Source organism: Otolemur garnettii, unplaced genomic scaffold (genome assembly GCF_000181295.1).
Source record: "Otolemur garnettii isolate 467f Iridium unplaced genomic scaffold, OtoGar3 scaffold00090, whole genome shotgun sequence".
Taxonomy (NCBI): Eukaryota; Metazoa; Chordata; class Mammalia; order Primates; family Galagidae; genus Otolemur; species Otolemur garnettii.
In genome coordinates this window covers 3,626,146-3,631,605 of record NW_003852485.1, presented here as the reverse complement: position 1 = coordinate 3,631,605, position 5,460 = coordinate 3,626,146, and the positions used below count along the sequence as shown (strand labels likewise).

The window sequence follows — 5,460 nt, the reverse complement described above, 5'->3', positions numbered from 1 at the left end:
CAAGAGAACTTTATTGTCTCCCATTTATGGAGGCCAGTAGTCTGAAATCAGTGTCACTGATTTAAAGTAAGGTGTCAGCAGGGATGTACTTCCTTTGGAAACTCTAGGGGAGAAGACAATTCATTCCTTGCCCTTCCAGCTCTGGTGGCTGCCAGTATTCCTTGGCTTGTGGCTGCATCTCCTAAGCTCTGCCTGTGTGGTCACACTGCTTTCATGTGTCTGTGTCAAGTCTTCCTCATTCTTATAAGAACAGTAGCATTTAGGATAATCTCACTTCAAGATCCTTCATAAGATTATATCTTCAAAGTCTTTTGTTCTGTTTTGCTGCATAAGGACATTCACAAGTTTTGGAATTAGGATGTGATTATCCTTTGGGAGCCATAATTCGGCCTGCCACAAAATTCTTTTCATTATATGTCAAAAAATACATAGTAATAAATCTCAAAGTAATTGCAAATAATTTATCAGTGATGGTTTAATTGGTCCCTTTAATATGGGTAAACAATTCTGAGACTTTTTTTTTTCTTTTTTTTTTAGAGACAGAGTCTTACTTTATTACCTATGGTAGAGTGCTGTGGTGTCACAGCTCATAGCAACCTCTGGTTCTTGGGCTTAGGTGATTTTCTTGCCTCAGCCTCCTGAGTAGCTGGGACTACAGGCCAGCTATTTTTGTTGTTTTTGTTGCAGTTTGGCCAGGGCCGGGTTTGAATCCGCCACCCTCGGTCTATGGGGCCATTGCCCTACTCACTGAGCCACAGGCGCCACCCAATTCTGAGACTTTTATACATAGTCATTGGAGTCATTCATTTTCTGGCATAGCTGCCAATATATTGAATTATCCCCTCATTTGGTGCATTTGAAGATTTACACCCCAGACCAATGTACCAAAGTCAGGTTCCATTTGAATGAGAGGTTTGCCTTTCTCTTATGAAATGCAATTTAAAAGTGATGTGGCCAGAAAAGTTGTGTTCTTAGGAAGGTTAATTTTAAAAGATTCTGAAAACTGGTTTTGCTTAACACTACCTACATTCCCTGAACAGTGTAGAAAGTGTTTGTACTTCTAATTTGATGACTGCTGTCCTTAGGACATGTCTAAAACTCGGGCGGGAACAGAGTGAAGCCTGTGGAGAAGAAGGTAGAGTATTCCGCAATTTCCACAGAGATTCTGAACCTGCCCATCTCCCCGTTGAGAGCTGATGAGCTATGATAGTGCCAGCTGATCTTGACAGCTCAGGCTAGATCATTATAAACCTGCCAAGAAAGCCTGATTCTGAAGGTACATAAGCCTGGCCAGTAGGACGTGAATCTCACCTTCTAGGGCAGAGTTAACCCCTCATATATTTTCTTTGTTGCCATTTGTGACTAATTTAACTTCTATTCATGATAATCTCTCAGAAGTGTGGTGTTAATTCTCAGTAGATATCTGCCATATTCCAAAATATTTCACTTACTTAAGCTGGTGGAAATAGAACTCTTAATTAGCATAATATATCATTACAATATTTTATACTCTTAAATTTTTCTTTTCAAGGACTTAAAATTTTTTTTTGTAATAGTTACTATAATTTATCTCTAACAAATACCTTTGAAGTTAAATAAGAAAAATCCACTCTTTAAATCAAGTAACAGTTTTTACTGAGAACACTACCAATTATATTAAGGAATGAAATGTCCAAGTCTTTTCACGGAAAAGCTTAAAATGGAACATTGAGGATAAATGTGATCTACATGCTAAATTTAAACTTTTAGGTTCCAAATAGTAAAATAAGTGTGTTTCTCCATTATTGTGTTTTCTGGAAACTGCTGAAATAAAATCAAAGATGTGAGAATATTTTCATAGCTTCACTAACCATGCATTCTACCAAAGCTTATGAGAAAGGACTTCCGTTCCAGAGATTGAGTGTGCCCTTTTTGTTTTTCACTCAGATTATATATTTAAACAGAACAGTTGAAAACATTCATTCTACCCAAATACTAATATATCTTCTATTTAACAGCTTCCAGGTCTTTAATGCCATGAGACGAGAATAATCAGTATTGAGGTGCTGTGGTCTTAGATGTAAACAGACCTGTCTTTGAAATATTTTTTGTTTCTGTTTTGTATTGTGTTTTGCATAGCTTAAAAATACTCTCATAATGTCTGGTTAACCTCACAGTGCTGTTAAACACCATTTTCCCATTTGCGTGTTAAAATGAATGAAAGTAACTAGAGTGAGTTTTTTTCTTCCTTGAACATGATACACAGCTGAAGATACCCTTTGTCAATCAAAGGACCCACTGGCACCTTTACCTGTCAGTCTTTTACGAACGCTGTTGATACAGAGAACCAAAAGACAATGATTAGCCAAACTGCAGTGAACAGCTACTCAGTTTTGCCTATTGTTCAGGAGACATCCTTGACCTCTTTTTTGACTAAAATGATGAATTTTTAGTGAATGCAATTCTAAAAGAAAGTGGTGTCTATTATTTCTTGAAGTATTTTTAGATACAGCAATAAGTCAGCTCATTATAAACACATGAGAAATAAAGGTGTCAAGAAGTAAACAGAATGATTCATAATTTCATATCGCTAAACTTCTGATAGCATTTAAAATATTCTTTAATCCATTTCCCCATTTTAACATAATCTCTGTTTTTATTAACTTTTTAGACTTTCTTTTGTGCCCTTAAAAATATATCTTGTGTGTTTTTGATTTTTTAATTTTCACATTAGAGATTTCACAAAAAGTAGCAGTTCCTCCTGCCTTCCTCAAATAGTTTAGCAAATATTTATTGACAGTTTTGTACCAGGCCTGTTTTCTCTTGTAGAGCCTTGGGGATACAGTATGAACAAAAAAACAAAAAAGCATGGCCCTGTGCATTTGCATTCTAGTGGGGAGAAAAAACAAGAAACACAGGACTAATACTGGTTATCTCATAGGTAAGGATGGCTGTGGGGAGAGAGGGAGTCGGGAGACAAGGACAGCAAATGCTGGTGGCCGATGGCAGGGGTGCTCTAGAGAGAGGCATTGTGGAAGGCACAAGTGTTTTTCTAATTGTCTGGAGGTAAGGTGAGGTTTCAGTAGGGACCAGAAGCACACATCAAGGCCATGCAGTTAAATGGAAGATTGTTCTGGATGGAGGGAACAGCTAGTGGCAAGGCCTGGACATGGCCATGTGCTTGTATGTAGGATGCAACCCAGAGGCCAGTGCTCCTGGACAGCGTCAGTAAGGTGGAAAAAAATGGAAGTGGACTTCACAGACCTGCCCCATCAGAGGGTTCCATCAGCCAGGGAGTGGGCTCTTACTCTTGGTACTTACAGAGTGAGAGAAAAAGCAACAGGAGGTCTTTGTGTCAGAGAGGATGTGATTCACAAGTATACCATAAAGAGACCAAGAGTTCAAGTTTTGGCCTTTGAAGGCCAAATACGGTGTTTTGCTTTTACTTCAGACTACCTGTGGCTCCCTGAGATGATCCTCACCTGGCACATTTTTGCTGGTTGCTCATAGCTACCTGGCATCATCTTCACCTGTGGTGTGCTGAGTATCTGTCAGATTTAAAGTCTGTGAGAGCCCAAGTCAACAATATTTTAACTTAAAAAATAGATGCAAGTTGAGGGTTTTCTGCACGTTAATTCACTTTAATGACCATACTAAGTTTACAACACTTTCAGAGACATTATTTGTTGTTAATAGGTATGCTACTATTGTTTCTCGTCCATGAAACCATATCACAAATCACTGAAGTCAAAAGGGGGAATACTTGACAGTCATGGGAGCCAAAGTCCCTTTTCAGAGTGACATTTTCTGTCAAAGAAGAACCTTCAATCGCATTTAATATGAATGCATGTGTGCATGTGATAGTGTCTATTAATGTTCATATGGTAGATATTGAAATAACCATTTCACATGCAGAAATACGAAGATCGAGTGATGAAATTCCTTACTCTGGATCAAACATTGCACAGATCAAAATTTTGTCAGATTCTAGTCTGTGCATTTTCCACTGAAGCTATTTGGTTTCCTCTTACCCTGATAGTTCAAAAAAATGTTTCTGGATTTCTATGGTGGGTTTGTCTCTGTCAGACTTTACCTCTCTGTCTCTCAGGAATGTACAATTTAAATGTGGAACCCCTAAGGACATTTTCAGAGGAACTTTCTTTACCCAGGTGGTACTGAAATTGCTAAGATCGAATTGAGCCAAGCTGGTTCATATTATAGCAGAGACAGGCATTTATTTTGGCTGAGCAGGAGGATCACGTTGGAAGTTACTGTTCCTGAATTTGTATACAACATGAACGGCAATATTATGTTTGGAACTCTTACTACCGTGTCAATATTTCATATCCTTTTCCTGTAATTATTATATATGCTGTTGAGACTTTTAATAGGCAGCGGAAATCATTGAAGGCAGCTAAATATCCTGATTTTCTTATGAATCTCTGAATTGGGCCATGGTTCTAGTTGTGCACTTTTTTTGTATAGACATTGAATTTAAAATGTCAGCATATGAACAAACGTTTCTTCTTTTCTGACATGCTAAACCAGGTTTTGTAACTGCTGTGCTTTACGTCATAGCCACTGGATGTCACTGTAGTTCCCCAGATAGTCCTCTGCTTTTATAATCAGTTTAAGAAAAGAAATGTAGGTGGTAGTGGGGGGAATCTTCAGTTTCAAGTCCTCAGGAACTTAATGGGATCCATGTTTGTCTTGCTCCCATTTTGAGTCCTAATTGAAGCCATGGTCTGAAGCGGTGGCAATTAACACAATACCTCAAGCGAATACCTATAGACTCTTTGGGAAGAGGAATTAATTGTGTTTTAGTACCATTGCTGGGGACAGTTGAGATTTCGAGGGTGAATATCATTGTGGAGTGGCTTTAATAAGCCAAATGAATGACTAGAGGCTTTTAATGAAAACATTTTTATGTGTGCAGCTATACCCACGTGATCTCTTTAAGACAGAAGCAACACACAGGGGCAGGTCCACAGCTGCCTGCTTTGAAGCTGCTTGTTTGCTTTTTCTTTTACTTTTTCTATTTTAAACAAAGGAGGCGCACGTGTTTTCCTTGTTGTCTGAAGCTGATATGAGGTTGTACTTTCTGCACTGTGTACAGCCTACCAGCCATCAGAGTGGTAACCACCCTCGTCCCTAGCAGAGGTAATTGTGAGGCCTTTGGGACGAGTGGCACTACATGTCCTTCGCTACAGAGAATCAGGGGCCTTGACCTCCTGAGCTGTGGGCTTGGTGTTTTGGTGACACTTACGGGCTAAAACTAGGAAGCATTTCACAAAGAGTGGCGAGTGCCCACAATTACATTTGCTTCCGGAGTTTGCTGAATTTTCTTCTACATGCTCTCATAGTCTCAGTCACACGAGGTCAGGCCCCATCACCTCCTCCCCGGGTGTTTTGTGAGCCTCACAACAGGTCCTCTTATGAGATTAGCATGGTCATCCATCAGAACACAGACCTGATTCTCCT

General features: G+C 39.2%; 1 protein-coding gene across 1 annotated transcript in view; it reads left to right on the top strand.

The window, feature by feature from the left end:
• GRB14 (growth factor receptor bound protein 14) overlaps positions 1 to 5,460 on the top strand; it is a 110,562-nt gene that overhangs the window by 69,479 nt on the left and 35,623 nt on the right. The gene's annotated exons all lie outside the window — the stretch shown is intronic.